The 17,227-nt window shown below is 48.3% G+C and overlaps 1 protein-coding gene and 1 pseudogene across 4 annotated transcripts in view; both read right to left on the reverse strand.

The window, feature by feature from the left end:
• PC (pyruvate carboxylase) overlaps nucleotides 1–17,227 on the reverse strand; it is a 100,601-nt gene that overhangs the window by 51,086 nt on the left and 32,288 nt on the right. The gene's annotated exons all lie outside the window — the stretch shown is intronic.
• Nucleotides 710–17,227, reverse strand: part of LOC122201366 — a 59,185-nt pseudogene continuing 42,667 nt past the window's right edge.

Consider the following 17,227-nt stretch of genomic DNA (forward strand, 5'->3'; position numbering starts at 1 on the left):
AGTCTCAAGTTGCCCCCCTGGGATCTGGAGACACCCTGGTCCTTTCTCCTCTGGGGCCAGGAGACAGGATTCCTCACAAGGGCACATGTTACCTAGCGGCTCTTATGGGCTCTTGGCCTCGTCTGACTTCATCAGCAAGGTTTTTAAATGCTTGAACATACTATTAAACCCACTCAGATCGATGCATTTAACACAGCGTTATCCCCACGACCTCTCCAGTCCTGAATAGGGATACAGCTCCTACCCCCTGATGCCACCCCATACCACCAAAACAAAAACCAGCCCAGGCTGAGCTCAGACAAGAGTTCTTGGAGGAAGCACAGTCAATAATGCACATCTCTATCTTTGCTTAGCTCCCTGAACCCGAGGTTAATAAGTCAGAGAGGCCTTCTCTGCTTCTGAGTTCTTGCTCTCTGCCAGGGCAGGGGGCATCCAGAGAAGGAGGAGGGATAATCCAGGGATGGTCCTGCTAATGAAATGTGGGTGCACCTACTCTGGGCAGAGGTTCTAAGTCAGGAGGAAGTCCGAATGTCAGGAGTCTCTGGGAGACCCACGAGTTAAATGCAAACTCATTGTGGGAGGGAACCTGCTCACTCCTCTGGGATCCAGGACCTCAACCCTGCACAGGTACTCTGTTCCCACCTTGTGCCCATCTTTCTCCAGAGCCGACAACAAGCAGCGTTCTGCTTCCAAGGAGGGGTGTTAACCACTAATAAACCCTGACAAAGGCAGGCAGCTGCAGATCCCGGAAGAGGAGGCCAGTGACACTCCGGAGGGGCCCTGCCCGGGAACAGTAAGAGTAGAGGGTCGGCTGGAATGCCGAGGCGAGAAACCGGCAGAGGCTCCCTGCGTACGGCACCCTGGCTTCCGAGCCGAGACAGGCCTCATCCTTCCCCGGCATCGGGACAGGCACCCGGTGCCGCTTCCCCGGCTGGAGGCGGAGCAGTGCCACGACTCCCACATCCACACTGCCGTCTGGCCGATGAACTGCTGAGAGGATCAGCCGGAGGCAAGAGTTGGCATCAGGCTGGCACACAGGCCTCGGCCTCATCCAGGGGCAGGGCCAGCAGCGAGACTGGTCTGAAGAACATTTCTACAGCATGAGATCATAGTCCAGTGCTTCACATACCTTACTTCAATCTCCTTAGACCACGGCGAAGACAGGACAGGGACATTTATCCCCATCGACAGAGGGGAACCGAGACCCTCTCAACACAAGTGCACAAACAGGTCCGAGAAGGACCGGACAGTCCGAGGCTACTTAGGAAAAGGCACAGACCCTGGGCAAGTACCCCTGGACACGAAGTGACCAAAATCAGGAAAGATGGGAATCCCTTCACCAATGCTCCGGATATGCTGGCAACACGGGTTCAGAGATGGGTGGTCCTTGCTGCTCACGAGGATAACCAGGCACAAGACAAGAACAGGGCTTCACGGTGAGAAGGACCTGGGCTTGGGTCTTAGCTCTGCTGTGTGACCCTGGGGGAGTCCCTTAACCTCCGAGTCTCAATTCTGTCATTTGTAAAATGGGCATCAACAACACATACCTTGCAGGGCTGTTTGCAAAGGCTCAATGGATCAGATTATGAATAGCCAGTTTCTACTTCCAACTGTTCCCAATTTTTCTCACAGAAGTAGAACCTTCTTCATGAGAGAGGTGGGCAGACAGAAAGGAGAAACATATCCTAACATTCTACTGTTTCCCCAACTTGTGTTAATCTTCCAGCATCGAAGAACTCAAGAAGGACGAGGGTTAAGGGGAAAGGCTGGTGGTTGGAGAGGCTCCGTTAGATGGCTGGGTACGGACCCACCTCTCCCTGTAATCTTCTCCCAGACACCCGCTGGCATCACAGAGGTGCTATGAAATCTGTACCTTTCTTCCCACAGCACCCAGGTCTGGGACGAGATCCAGGAAGTAAGCCACCTAGCTTTGAGTGGGAATAGTCCCAGGAGCAGAGTCCTGCATTCTGAGAGGAACTGAGAAGACCTGGGCCCGTCTAGGGTCGGTCAGAGGAGACTGGGGAAAACTTCCAGTGGCACTGATGCCACTCCCCACGGGACACTTCTCCAGCTGCCTCTGCTCATGCTTCATTTCTAGTACATGCAGATCAGGCAGAACAGTAACCCTCACAGGTGTTCCTGCTCCTCCAGATAGAAGCTGCTTGAGACGCAGCCCATGTCTTACTCAGCTCTGCCTGCGGTGAGCATTTCACAGGACCAAAAATATCACCACCGGCGGCAATGGTGGCACCGTGTTTTCTGTTGAGCCCAGCACAGCCTGCCTAGATGTCTCTACCAGCAGGGGGGACACAGAACGCCTGAGGGACTGAGGAGTGGTCCTTGCCCTCAAGGCATTCAGGGCCAGGGAAGACACTAGACATGTAAAGAAGTGAAATGAATTGCTCAGCACGGTGACTACAGTAAATTGCATTGTATATGTGAAAGTTGCTAAGAGAGTAGATCTTGAAAGTTCTCATCACAAGAAAAACAAATGTGTAACTATGGATATTAACTAGACTTACTGTGATCACTTCACAATACATACAAACATTGAATCATTTCCCTGTACCCTTGAAAGTAGTATGTCAATTATCCCTCAATAAAGAAAAGTAAGCGAAGTATGGCGGGTGCTGTCATATAGAAATAAGTAGGGAGGGTGAGGGCCTAAGAAGCAGGTGTCAGGTCTAAGCTAGGGGTAGGTGAAGGGGGAATGGAGTACCCAGAAGGGCATCACAGAAGGTAGCCTGAAAGATGAGGAGAGGGACAGGTGGTCTGGAGGGAAAGGAGGAAGGGCAAGCATCCAGGAAGAGGGAGCCATGTGACGGGGACACCACCTGGCTTTGCGTGTTCACAAGCCATGCACACAGCTTGGCGTGGCTGGGGCGGCAGGTGCCAGAACAAGGCTGGGGAGGATGACGAGCTCACTGCATCACAGCGAAACATAATCATCTGTGCCACGGCTTTCAATCTAAGCAGAACATCCAGCATCAAAAACTGCAGCAATTAACTTTCTATACGATTGTAAAACACTGCCAAGGCCACCAGTTACTATTATTTCCTAGTTTGGGTGTTTTGTTTTGTTTTAGAACAACAGAAGTGGGGGGTAAGGAGTCAGGGTCTGACTCAGTTAAACCAATGGCAAAGATATTCACTGCTGTTCTGGTTCATGGGTCACTCAGATGTGGAAACAACAGTGTAGACCCTGGGTGTGACAGACCAGATTCAGCAACTCCAAGATGGAACTACCTCTGTCTGTGCTCTGCTCTGGGGGTGGAGACGTGGCAGACAAGAGGCAGATCTTGCATCTGTCCCACACCACCAGGGCAGCTGGACCCCTCTAATGGCCTTGGTCCCCCATTCTTCTATATCACCCCAAATCCAGCCCCAGAGGCATTAAGGTTCTACCACTTCTATGAAGCAAAGCGGGAAGGTAGAATGTCTTTCCTTCATTCAAAAGCTTGTAAGGAATGTCCACTGGGTAATGAAAATGATGCTAGGTGCTCTGAAGAAACAGAGGGAGAGAGTCACCCCCAGAAAGAAGCAGCAAGCCACTCGTTTTGACAGCAACTCCAGGCCAATGAGCAAATGCTTCTGGACTGACCCAATTCAACCCTGGTGTTAATGAGCTTCACAATTTCTAAGACAGCCCCATTCCCTTCGTCCTCCCCACAACTCCCTCTTTCAGTACCACAGCTGGAGCTTTGGGAACGGTGTTCAATGTATAACTCACTCTTTGATTTGGGAGTTTACATGACCCTTTGAACTTTCCTCTCCTGGTCTATAAAATGCAGAGTGATCTGAGTCATCTTGTAGAGCTTCTCTGAGAACTTAACTAGGTCACGTATTTTGGAAATACCTAGGAGAGTCTGGCACATTAGAGCTGCCCACAAAAGTAACCCCAATGGTCAGCCCTTGTGATAGCAGCCTTAATCCTTCTCTCTTCCCCTCACACTCTGGGGCTCAATATAAAAGGTAGAAACACAAACGCAAGTGGAGGGGGTAGGGGGCAGGAACAGTGTCAGTGCCGTACAGGATGATGCCTGGAAAGGGAACTGGACCGTGTATCAGAAAAATCCTGGTCCTACCTCTGCTACCACTGATCAGTGCTGTGCCAAGAGGCAAGTCACCGTGCACTCCGGGCTGCAGTTTCTTCAACTACTAGGCCAGAGACAGTAAGACCAGTCCTTCTTCACAAGAACAGTGTGAACAAAAAATAAACCAGAAATCTCTACTGCAGTGCACTGTGCTACCAAAGCGCCAGGCCCTATGGAGACTTGGTCTAGTTGAGGAGAGAGTCGGCAGGAGGGTTAAACGACAAAGTTAAGTCAATGTATATAGTAAGACAAGCATCAAAAAGAATAAAACAGTGAGGAACAAATATAACAAAAGAAGTGCAAGACTGGTACACTGAAAACTACAAAATATCACTGAAAAAATGTGAAGACCTAAACAACAACAACAACAAAACGCCTCATGTTCATGGATCAGAGACTTAACACTGCTAAGATGGAATACTCCCCAAACTGACTCAATGCAAAAGCCCTGTCAAAACCTGCAGCTTACTTTAGTTGCAGAAATTGACAAGGTGATTCCAAAATACATACAGAATGCAAAGGAAGCAGAACAGCCAAAAGAATCTTGAAAAAGAACACAGTTGAAGGATTCACACTTGCCAATTCCAAAACGTAATACAAAGCCATAGTAAACAAGATAGTGTGGGACTGGGATAGGGGACACATAGATGAATGGAATAGATTTAAGAGCCCATAAGACCCTCATATTTACAGTCAACTGATCTTCAGCAGGGTACAAAACAACTCAACAAATGGTGCTGTAACAGTGGATATATTCATAAGCAAAAGAATGAAGTCAGATCCCTACCTCACACCATTTATAGACACAAAATGGATCAGACTTAAACGTAAGGGCTAAAACTATAAAACTGTTAGAATAAAATATAAATCTCTGTGGCCTTTGTTTCTTAGCTATAACAGAATAAGTACAAGCAACCAAAGAAAACAGAAATAAACTGGCTCCATCAAAATAAAAAACTTTTGTGCTCCCAAAGACACTAAGAAGGAGAAATGACAACCCCATAGAGTGGGAGAAAATTTTTCCAAATCATATAATCTTATCAGGGTCTAATATCCAGAATAGTCATTAAAAAAAAAATTTACAACTCAAAAATACAAACAACTTCACAAAAATGGGCAGAAGATTTGAACAGACATTTCTCCAAAGAAGACATACAAATGACCAATAAGTACATGAAAAGATGCTCAACATCATTAGTCATTAGGGAAATGCAAATCAAAACCACAATGAGATACTACTTCCTACCCACTATGGCAGCTATAATCAACAAGACAGACAATAACAAGTATTGGTGATGATACAGAGAAATCAGGACCCTCATACACAGCTGGCGGGAACAGAAAATGGTGCGGCCACCTTGGAAAACCGTGGAGTTCCTCAAATGATTAAATACAGAGTTACTGCATGACCCAGCTATTAGATACATACACAAGAAAAATGAAAAGACACGTCTACACAAAACATATATACAAATAAGCACAATGGCATTGTTCATAATAACCAAAAAGTGGAAACAACCCAAATGTCCAACTGGTGAATGGATAAACAAAATGTGGTATATCCATCCTTACAATGGAATATTATTTAGCCAAAGAAAAAATGAAGTACTATTACTTGTGACAAAGTGAGTGAATCTTGAAAACATCCAAATTTAAAAAAGCCGGAGACAAAAGGCCACATATTATATGATTCCATTTATATGAAATGTCTAGAAGAGGCAAACCCCCAGAGACAGAAGGTAGATTAGTGGTTGCCAGGGGCTGGGGGTCACAGAATGACTTCTGATGGGCACAGGGTTTCCTTCTGGTGTGATGAATATGTTCTGGAACAGTGGTGTTGGTTACACAATACTCAATATACTAAAACCACTGAAGCACGCACTTTAAAAGGGTGAATTTTATGGACTTCAAGCTGTACTACAAAGCTGTAATCATCAAGACAGTATGGTACTGGCACAAAAACACACTCAGATCCATGGAAGAGAATAGAGAACCCAGAAATGGGCCCACAAACGTATGGCCAAATAATCTTTGACAAAGCAGGAAAGAATATCCAGTGGAATGAAAATAAATACAGTCTCTTCAGCAAATGGTGCTGGGAAAACTGGACAGCGACATGCAGAAAAATGAACCTGGACCACTTTCTTAAACCATACACAAAAATAAACTCAAAATAGATGAAAACCTCAATGTAAGACAGGAAGCCATCAAAATCCTCGAGGAGAAAGCAGGCAAAAACCTCTTTGATCTTGCCCGCAGCAACTTCTTACTCCACACGTCTCCAGAGGCAAGGGAAACAAAAGCAAAAATGAACTACTGGGACCTCATCAAAATAAAAAGCTTCTGCACAGTGAAGGAAACAATCAGCGAAACTAAAAGGCAACCGATGGAATGGGAGAAGATATTTATTTGCAAACGACATATCAGATAAAGGGTTAGTATCCAAAAATCTATACAGAACTTATCAAACTCAACACCCAAAAAAACAATCCAGAGAAGAAATGGGCAAAAGACATGAATAGACACTTCTCCAAAGAAGACATCCCGATGGCCAACCGACACATGAAAAAATGCTCAACATCACTCATCATCAGGGAAAGACAAATCAAAACCACAATGAGATACCACCTCACATCTGTCAGAATGGCTAACATTAACAACTCAAGCAACAACAGATGTTGGCGAGGATGTGGAGAGAGAGGATCTCTTTTGCACTGCTGGTGGAAATGCAAACTGGTGCAGCCACTCTGGAAAACAGTACGGAGGTTCCTCAACAAATTAAAAATAGAACTAACCTATGACCCAGCAATTGCACTATTAGTATTTATCCAAGGGATACAGGTATGATGTTTTGGAAGGGGCACATGCACCCCAATGTTTATAGCAGCACTATCGAATAGCCAAAGTATGGAAAGAGGCCAAATGTCCATCGACGGATGAATGGATAAAGAAGATGTGGTATATATGTATACAATGGAGTATTACTCGGCAGTCAAAAAGAATGAAATCTTGCCATTTGCAACTACATGGATGGAACTGGAGGGTATTATGCTAAGCAAAATTAGTCAGAGAAAGACAAATATCATATGACTTCACTCATATGAGGAATTTAAGATACAAAACAGATGAACATAAGGGAAGGGAAGCAAAAATAATATAGGGCACCTGGGTGGCTTAGTCAGTTGAGCATCCAACTTCGGCTCAGATCATGATCTCATAGTTCGTGGGTTCGAGCCCCGCGTCGAGCTCTGTGCTGACAGCTCAGAGCCTGGAGTCTGCTTTGAATTCTGTGTCTCCCTCTCTCTCTGCCCCTCTCCCACTAGTGGCCTGTCTCTCTTTTTCTCTCTCTCTCTCAAAAATAAATAAACGTTAAAAAAAATTTTTTTTTAAAAGTAATATAAAAACAGGGAGGGGGACAAAATATAAGAGACTCTTAAATATAGAGAACAAACAGAGGGTTGCTGGAGGGGTTGTGAGAGGGGAGATGGGCTAAATGAGTAAGGGGCATTAAGGAATCTAGTCCTGAAATCATTGCTGCACCATATGCTAACAAACTTGGATGTAAATTTAAAAATAAATTATAAATAAATAAATAAATAAATATAAAAGGGTGAATTTTATAGTATGTGAACTGTATCTCAAGTAAAGCTATTATAAAAATATATTTTTAAAATTAATGCATGTTAAACCTTCTTAAGAAGTTAAAATCCTTGGACAAACAAAAATTTTGTGTTTGCTTCTTAACCACTAATCAGTAGTCTATATACTCCATGACCTCAGAGAGTCTTCTAGGAAGGAGTGGAGAGCTTTTTGTAAGCAAAGCAAATTCAGTGCTGGGTTACTGTGGAATGTGGTACCCTCACTTACATTTATTAATCTGTTTTAAGATAATAATAATAAATACCTTATAGGCTAACAAATATTTTTCATACAACTAGATTTTTAAAAACACTGGGAATGGGGCGCCTGGGTGGCTCAGTCGGTTAAGCGTCCGACTTCGGCTCAGGTCACGATCTCGCGGTATGTGGGTTCGAGCCCCACGTCAGGCTCTGTGCTGACTACTCAGAGCCTGGAGCCTGCTTCAGATTCTGTGTCTCCCTCTCTCTTTGCCCCTCCCCTGTTCATGCTCTGTCTCTCTCTGTCTCAAAAATAAATAAACATTAAAAAAAAATTTTTTTTTTAAAAACAAAAAAACACTGGGAAGAGTGGTATTGTTTTACATTTTTTTTTAAATCTCTTTAATGTCCAGCTTAATCAAAGATGCTGGATTTTCAGGGTACCCGGGTGGCTCAGTCGGTTGAGCATCTATCTGACTCTTGGTTTCAGCTCAGGTCATGATCCCAGTGTTGTGGGATCAACCCCCACATCGGGCTCCAAACTGAGTGGGGAGCCTGCTTGAGATTCTCTCCCTCTGCCCCTCTCCCCCACTTGTATGTGTGTATGCTCTCTCTTCTTCTCTAAAAATAAATAAATATTCTTAAATAAAAATAAAAAATAAAAAACAAAGATCCTAGATTCTCCTATCTGTGCTTCTACATTCAATCTGTTGTGATAAGTCATGCTTATGAAGAAAATCTGGACAACTCGCCCAGGCATGTATTTAGCAAAAGGGAGGAATATTTTAATAACAGCCTTTTCAGACAATTGTGGATACTCCTGTTTGATTCTACACCAAAACTTGACCAACAGTAGTTAATGATAACATGAAACAGGAAACCCTATGAACTTTAATGTACTCTGTTAGGTTTAAATCCACTGGCCCATCTTCAAATATAAATGGGCCTTTTACCCAACATGATTTTGTTGCACACTAGTCATTTAGAAAATACTGGTTCACTGACTCATGCTGATCTTCAAGATGTGGACACATTTTATAATAAAATGTCAAGATACCACATGTGTAATATTACCACCAAGATCATCAGAAAAGTCTAGGTACTGAAAAAAGCTGCCAAGCTCATGATGTTGGATATAAGCTTTCCAAAATTCCAATCATGGCTCGACAGTTCTAATTTTGCCATTGGTAATAAATGCTATTAGTTGTTTTCTCTGAAGCAACAGGTTCACTAGAACCATTTTTCAAGAAAAAGTCTGTCAAATACCCAAGTCTGAATAACCACAGCAGCCAGTTGTGCTTTCAAGTAAAAACAGCATTCCCTGGAAAAAGTGGCTAGTCCAGCTGGCAACCCAAAGAACCCCAGAAGTGCTTGTCCTCAAGCCAACAAACGTAGTTCAGCCTGCGGAGCGCCTTCCCAGTTTATCACACAGAATATTAAGGACGCGCACACGCGCAGAGAAGAGTTAATGAAATGGCTCTCTTTCCGTAACCATCCTGAAGCGACCTCTGAAAATGGTTTGCTACTCACTTGACCCAGAAAATTCCACAAAATCATACAAATTGAGTGTTCAAATCTTCCTGTTCACTTTAAGAACACACATGAGGGGTGCCTGGGTGATTCACTCGGTGAAGCATCCGACTTCAGCTCAGGTCATGATCTCACAGTTTGTGAGTTCGAGCCCCGCGTCAGGCTCTTTGCTGACAGCTTGGAGCTGGAGCCTGCTTCGATTGTGTGTCCCTCTCTCTCTCTGCCCCTCCCCAGCTCTCTCTCAAAAATAAACAAACATTAAAAAAAAAAAAAAAAAAGAACACACATGAAATTGCCTAGGCCATCAAGGGTATGCATACCCGAATAGCCACCAAGTATCTGAAAAATGTCACTTTGCAGAAGCAATGTGTGTCATGAGGTGACTCTGCAATGGGTGGGGTTGGTAGGTGTGCCCAGGCCAAACAGTGGGGCTGGACACAGGATCGGTGGCCCAAAAAGAGTGCTGAATTTTTACTGCACATGCTTAAAAATGCAGAGGGTAATGCTGAACTTGAGAGTTTAGATGTAGATTCTCTGGTCATTGAGCACATCCCGGTGAACGAGGTCCTCAGGACGCAGCATAGAATTTTCAGGGCTCATGGTTGGATTAACCCGTACAATGAGCTCTCCCTGCCACACTGAGAGGATCCCCACGGAAAAAGAACAGATTGTTCCTAAACCAGAAGAGGAGGTTACACAGAAGAAAAAGATATCCCAGGGGAGTTAACGAAATGAACCATCTTCACTGAGGCTCCTCAAGGCCACTCAGTGAAGCCGGCTCTATGCAACGGCAAGCGTAAGGAGGCTAAGGGCTCTGTGCCCCCCGCAACCCCCCGCCCGGGCAGTCTGCTGCGGCTGCCCTGACTCCTGCAAAGGCACCAGCTTTGCCCACCTTGGCTTTTGCACCATCGGTGCAAATGTCAACACAGTGGAAAAGACAAGTCATCTCCTGGTATTATTGTGAAAATCATTCTGACTCAGGGACCCCCTTGAAATGGTCTTGGGGACCCCACTTGAAGAGACACTTGTCTAGGAGGCCACTTCCTACAGACTGGGAGAAGGGAAACCAACTTTAAAACAACCTTCTTCGCCTCGTGACCTAAGAAGAGGCAAAGAGGTGAGCAGAGAATGAGACAGGGTTCCTGTTCTGAGTCAGAGCAGGAGAGCTGACTCAGCGCCCTTTCACTGACAGCCTGAAAGGGCCTGGGAGTTTGAGCGGGAAAGACTGCTCGCCTCGGATTTCAAAAGCTTACAAAGGAGCTCCTTCCCCGTTTGCTCTCCGCGCCCCCACACCACCCTTCCGTTCCTTTGACCCCAACACAGAAGAGGCACCTTCAATTCTTAGGACTGTCCCCCCTCCTCCCCCGTTTCCACACCAAAAAGGGCCAAGTGGCAACCGCGTGCAGGTGGAGGAGAACAAGGAGGCAAACGGAGAGGAGAGCAGCAAATCCCATCCCCCGCCTTTGCCAGGCGGCCCCCAGCCTGGGCTCACCCGGCATTCCCACCACATTCCCTTCCTGCGAATTCAGAGCAGGCCTAGATTCCTGCCAACGAGCTCCTCAACTCAATGTGAACACACAGTTCTCCCCGCTTTCCCTGCTGCCACAGCTAGGGTCTCCTGGTAGGGAAGGCCCCTTCTCTCAGCATCTCGGTTCTTACTCCCACCCACAGAGACGAACACAGACCCCCGGGCTCACAGCCCCAACCTTCCACGATATTCAGTAGAACGTGAAGTGAGAGTGGGATCGGATTTCTCATCCTAGACGTGACGTGACTGCCGCAACAGCAGCAGCAGAAAAGCCACGGGCCTGGGAGTTGGTGGGCCTGGGAGTTCCAACTCGGAAAACAAAGCGCCATTCAGGCCCTGGGGACAAACAATAGGCCCTTATCCTCTTCTGTGGTCTAGGCCAAGAGCTGCTAAGCAGAGCTGGCTGGGCCCAATGACTAGCCCTTGGGCAGGACCACACCTAGGATGTGTGGGCCCCAGGCAAATATTTGGGGGGGATCTCCTCCTCCACAAAAAAAAACTTGAGTCACTCACACTTTGCGTTATCAGCACCATCGTGGCTGCGCGATCTCACGTGATCCCACAAAAGAAATACTGTGGCCACCGGTGGGAGCTGCCCTTCTGGAACCGGGCCCAGACGTGCGACCTTGGGACAACCTCTTAGGACATCTGGTTGTCCCCGCACAGGGCAGAGGGCAGAGAGACCCCAAGCGGGCGATGTGGGTCCCACTCCTTTTTGGGAATGCCGAGCCAGAAAGGCACCGGAGGTGGGACACAGAAGATTCAGAGGGAGGTACTCCCAAGGGCGGGACCCCTGAGGTGTGCCTGGCCTAAGGGTGGCACTGGCCCTCGGACACAGTCACGGTCATGGGCTTGAAGGGTTAAAGGGCTGCCTTCAAAAAAAAAAAGAAATCTAGGAACTCACAGCCCGGTGCTTCTTGTTTCCTGATCACCAAGCCCCTGGGTGACCCGAACACGGCTCCGTCCCCTCCACCTACACTCATCCCTGCCTGGTCTCGGCGCAGGCAACAGGTAAGACACCACGAAGCAAGGCCCCAAGGAGACTTTACTGGGAGTTCTTGGAGGGAAGGACTCAGCCTGGTCCAAAGTAAATGGCTGACAAATATGAGGAAAGAACAAGCCCAGATAACCCATAAACTGACGATCCGCTGCCAGGCAAGAGAACATTTGACTCAACTTAGTGACACGAACAGACCCTGCCCCCTGGGGGCACCATGAGGTGCCTAGGATCTCCGTGCCACCAGAGGTCCTAGGGTGTGCCAGCTAGAAGACGCTCACCAGGAGCCCGACTCTGCCAAGGAGGGGGAGGAGCTGGGGGGAAGGAGGGTGCCACTCCCGTTCACAGCTAGGTGGAAAGCTGGAGTGGCCAAAACTTGCCTCAGGTTCCCTGTGTTCTGCCAAGATCCACACCCAGCAGCTGCCTACTGTGGAGGCAGATAACTGCCCGGCCCGCCCTGCCAAGGCACTCTCCTTCCCCACCACGCTCTCCCTCGCAGCACTTTTCACGGCTGTAATTAAACAGTAACAGGCCTTCTGCCTGTCCTCCCTGCTACCAGGCCACCGGGGCTCCATCTTTGTGGTTCCCTGCCGTGTCCAGCAGGGAACATGGGGCCCGGAACACAAGTAATCAGTCTGGGGCCGGGGGGTGGGGTGGGGGCATGCAGGTCTCTCTCAGCCACACAGTGGCCCCTGGGGGTGAAGGCCAGCTGCAGACCACTCCGCGCCCAGTGACCACGGACACCAAGGGCTCCAGTGGTGATTCGCCGTTCAGCCCAGCCCACTGTCTCCACTTAGCCGTGGGCAAGCCAGGCTCATGGCTGCGGATGGCCTGCTCTGCTTGTTGCTGAGCAGTTTTACGCGTGTGGTCTGTGCTCCTAACAAGGTGAAATAGAGCCTAACCTCCCGAGTGACACGGCTGGCTAGAGGCAGCACGCAGCTCAGCCAACTGCCAGGCCTGAGACCACGGCTTGTTCCCCCTGGCAGCCCAGACCTAGCAGAGCAGGAAACCAACAGGCACAGGGTAAATGTCTGTGGCAGTGATAAGCCATTAAGGGGGAGACACAATACTGCAGAATGTCCAGGGGATTGCATGGATCCAGAACATCTGGATCCCAGGCCTCGTTCTTCGTGACCATCTGCAAAATGAAATCCCTAAATTCCCTCGGGATCACATGTGAGAGTTCTGTGCTTGCCGTGAGGATCTATGCAAACGGGTACAGGTTTCCAGAGATGGGCCTCACCTACTTGGGGTCAGAAGGGAATGCAGAACTGATAACCTGAGAGAAGAGGTCAAGTCTGAAATTCCAGAAGGAAGCTCCTAGGAAAACTGGAAGTAGGCCCGGAGGGCTGATTATCCTTAATAGCAGTCGGTGTGTCTGCTGTTTGTTCCCTGCTCTCAGGTTTTGTCTGGTGTGTGTGTTTCGCCTCAGCTAGGCCGAAGCTTCAGATTAATTAATCTAACACCTAAATACATGTGTGTCAACTGCTTGGATGGATGTAAGAAAGTTACCAATAAGGGGAAAGGGTCTGGAAAACTATTGGCATTCTTGTGTAACAAGGCAGAGATTATCTTTTGGCCTGCATTTGGGTGACCCGGGGCAAGCAGCGCCTCAGCCATCAGGGACAGCAGGGCTCACAACTAACAGCCAGCTGTGGGGAGGGCCTTTGGAAGTTCCAGGAGGGCCTCCAGCTACAGGGAGGGGAGAAACTGGAATCCTGTCCACTCTCCCCTAAGTGACACGTGTTCTTACCCCTATGGAACACCCACCATCCACTGCAAAATCTTGACTCCAAATGCCAACTCCTTCCCTGGCAGCAGCCTGTGAGCTCTCCAGCAGGTAAGGAAAACAACAAATGAAATCCTCTTTCCTCCTCCTAAATAATTTTGCATTAAAGGAGAATTCACACAAAGGCAATCAGAATTCTTGTCTCCACCCGCAGCTCCTGCAGAAGGGGGATATAAACAAACCACCAGGCTTCACGTCTACTGGAGTCTATGCCTATGCCTCTGTTAACATTTCTACTTCTGACGGTCTCTTTTGGCGGTGTGGGTGAGAAAAGAAGATGGGTGGGAAGATGAGAGGCAAAGGAATAAATAAATAGAATGAATAAAAGGCTTCTCCACCCCTGAAGCTTCCAGATGTTCGGCTCGCCCTAGCCTCAAAGCAGAGCCCCAGCCAAGTGGAGGCCCGCAGCACTCCCCGTCTTCTCCCTGCAGACTCCTCTATCCAAAAGGGCTTCTAATGTGGCAGCTCAGAGAGGAGACAGACCAAGCCCCACAAGCCTGCAGGCCCCCAGCGCCCACATAAACCAGAGGGTTTCAGGAGAGGCCCTGGAGAAGACTCAGACAATCCCGGCACCATGGACCCAAATGGGCCATCTCAAGCCACGGTTAGTCTCAAGGGGTAAAATGAATGAAGAAAATATTTTCTATTTTCAAATTCCCCCTTCACTCATACCCTTAAAGAGCATCTTTGAGGAACTTGGGGGAGGGGCTTCCTGTGTGCTATCAGAGGCTCCCCTGAGACCTCCAGGAGCTTGACAAGCTGCAAAGGAACAGAAGCCGATGCTTGGGGAGGGGGGAGGTAGTGATATCAGTGGAACAGGCTCCAGGCCAGAGGCAGTGAATGGGCCAGTCCTGAGGATCTGTGTGCTGGGAATAGCAAACAGACAGCAAGGAGGGGGAGGGGGCTCTAACTCCCAATGCCGAGGGAAAAAATGAGGCCTGGCAGTGAGAGGCCTGGCCCAGGCTCCCCCTTTGAATGAGGTCAGAATCCAAATCTAGGCCTCAACTCTTTGGGGAAAAGATACTGTATTACTCGGGAGGAACAGGAGTTTATAAAACAGGCATCAGGTCAAAGGCACATCAGTGACCCAAACTTCTGCAAGTGACACTGGTTTGAGAATGCAGGTTTCCACAAAGTCTGGCACAAGACACTCGCTGAGTGAATATACAGATGAATGGATTCAGAACAAGACTAGTTCGATCCGCAGTAATCAGACTAGCAGAGACAAAGACAAAGTACGTATGTAAGTAATCTGGAACAACGAGGCTCACTTTACCACGGGCCCAGAATACACCACGCCACTAGCTGGGGTATAGAGGGAAGGGGAAGGGAGGAGGGGCAAGGCAAGGGAGATGTGTTCTCAGACTCCACACGCCAACAAGACAAACCTCAGCCTGCACAGTAGATACCCTAAACAAAGGTGCCAGGCTGTCCACCCAACAGGGCCATCAGCCCCAGATCTCAGAATACGGGGCTGGGAGAAATACGGGGGAACAGGAGAAATGGCATGGACCTAAAAGCAGGCGAGGCACACGGACTGTCCTCCAGGGACGTGTTGCAGCTTCACAAAGGACCAAGGGCCAACTCTTGGCCACAGTTTCCTGTCAGCTCCAGGCTCTGGAAGCCACCACTATGTTATCACCATACCCTCCTCCAGGCAGCCTCACCGGTGGCTCTCTTCCTCCTGCGGGAGAACTCTGACCACCTCGGGAAATGGCACTGGGCCTGGACTCACATTTGTTCACTGCAGAGAAACAGGACGGAGGCAACGTGGCCAAGGACAAGATGCCTTAGCCGGTCGGTGGCTCGACTGCCCCCTGACTGCATCTACTTATACCCTCGCCCCCGCTGTGTCACGAGGAAGACAACCCACTCTCACTAGCGCATCGAGGAGTGTGGCAACAACCTTGCTAAAAACTCAACTGTTTGCTAAAAAAACTCCTCCTTTACATCTCTTCAAACCCTTGGGCAGGATTATCTTTATCTTCACTTTAGCCTTAAAGCAGCAGCATTCTAGAGATGAAATAAAAGCAAAAAGAAAACAGAGACCAAGGATAATTTTGTAAACCAGAGAAGGACCAAGATGTTCTGAGCAAAGAACCCTGCTTCTACACCCTGGGCATCATGTCAGATGCTGGCAGGGAAGGGAAAATAAAAGCAGGTGAAGGCTTCTCGAAGGACATCGGCACAGACATGACAAACAGGAAACCCTGGGCCATTGAGAGAAAGGAGCAAGCATGTGGCCTTCTGGCGGAGGGCTGGCCGTGTCGTGCTCTGTCAGCAGTGGCACAGCAACAGGGCCGGCGTGTGGCCTGGGTGTCGGGCCAGAGAGACGAGTCTGAAGCTGAGTTTTGCTACTCCATCACTGCACAACTTGGGGCAAGGCGATCACCCCCCAGGAGCCTCAGTTTCCTCAAGGTAATACCTTCGACCTCCAGAAGAGACCACAGCAGAGCAGAACAAACGTAGCAGCCGTTATTATTTCGCTGCTGATTTCTTTTATATAAATTTAGTTCTCCACAAGGGGGGAAAAAAAAAATCAACCAGCAGGTACAAAACCACCCAAGAATTCTGCTCTCATTTTCCCCACACTTTGGAAGACCCCCCGAGAATTACAGGCTGACAAAGCTCTACAAAGAGAAAGCTGCCAACCCCTATACATCATTTACAAAGGGGTTCCTTCCCTAACCCCCGGCTCAGTTAAACAGGAAAAGGGAGACCCACCATCTTCCTCATTACAATTCCCCTGTGCTTGTGAATGAGGCTATGCGTCCCTTTGTCTGCATCAAGCCCACCCAGAATCTACGATCCCAGAATAGACTTTCTGAAGAAGGAAGGGGGTTCCCGGCAGTCTTAATTTAATCAGAGTGGGGAGGCACTTGAAATCTAAATAAACAGAACGATGACAAGAAGGATGAAGAGGCAGCTATAGATAGATGTACTTTTCATTCAATGAGCACCTGCCCCAACTTCAGATGAAAACACGCTTTCAGTCTTCAGTGTCAATCAGGCAAAGCAATAGCCCGCAGCCCTGGCGGACGTGCATCTACACCTCCAGACAGAAGTGCCTGCTTATCCTGTGCTCTACCTTTCTTTCCTGTCTCTGGTCCACATCCCTCCATGGCTGCGGGTGACGTGGGTATGAGTTCTTTGCCATCCACAGGAAGCCGAGGGCCACTGGCCTCTCCATCCCTGAGAAGGCCTGTTAGTTTTGGCCTAGGTCCTAGGCTCTACCTCACCCTGATGAACTGTCCTGTCCAAGTTTGCCGTTAGCCAAAACAGCGGTTTCAAACAAGGACACAAGGAGTATGTGAGCATCCTCACTGCTGGAAAATAACTCCCAGGGCCACCTGGGTGGTTCGGTCAGTTAAGCGTCCGACTCCTGGTTTCGACTCAGGTCATGATCCCACGGTTCATGGGACTGAGCTCCCTGGTGCGCTCTGTGCTGACAGC

This window comes from Panthera leo, chromosome D1 (assembly GCF_018350215.1).
Source record: "Panthera leo isolate Ple1 chromosome D1, P.leo_Ple1_pat1.1, whole genome shotgun sequence".
Lineage (NCBI taxonomy): Eukaryota > Metazoa > Chordata > Mammalia > Carnivora > Felidae > Panthera > Panthera leo.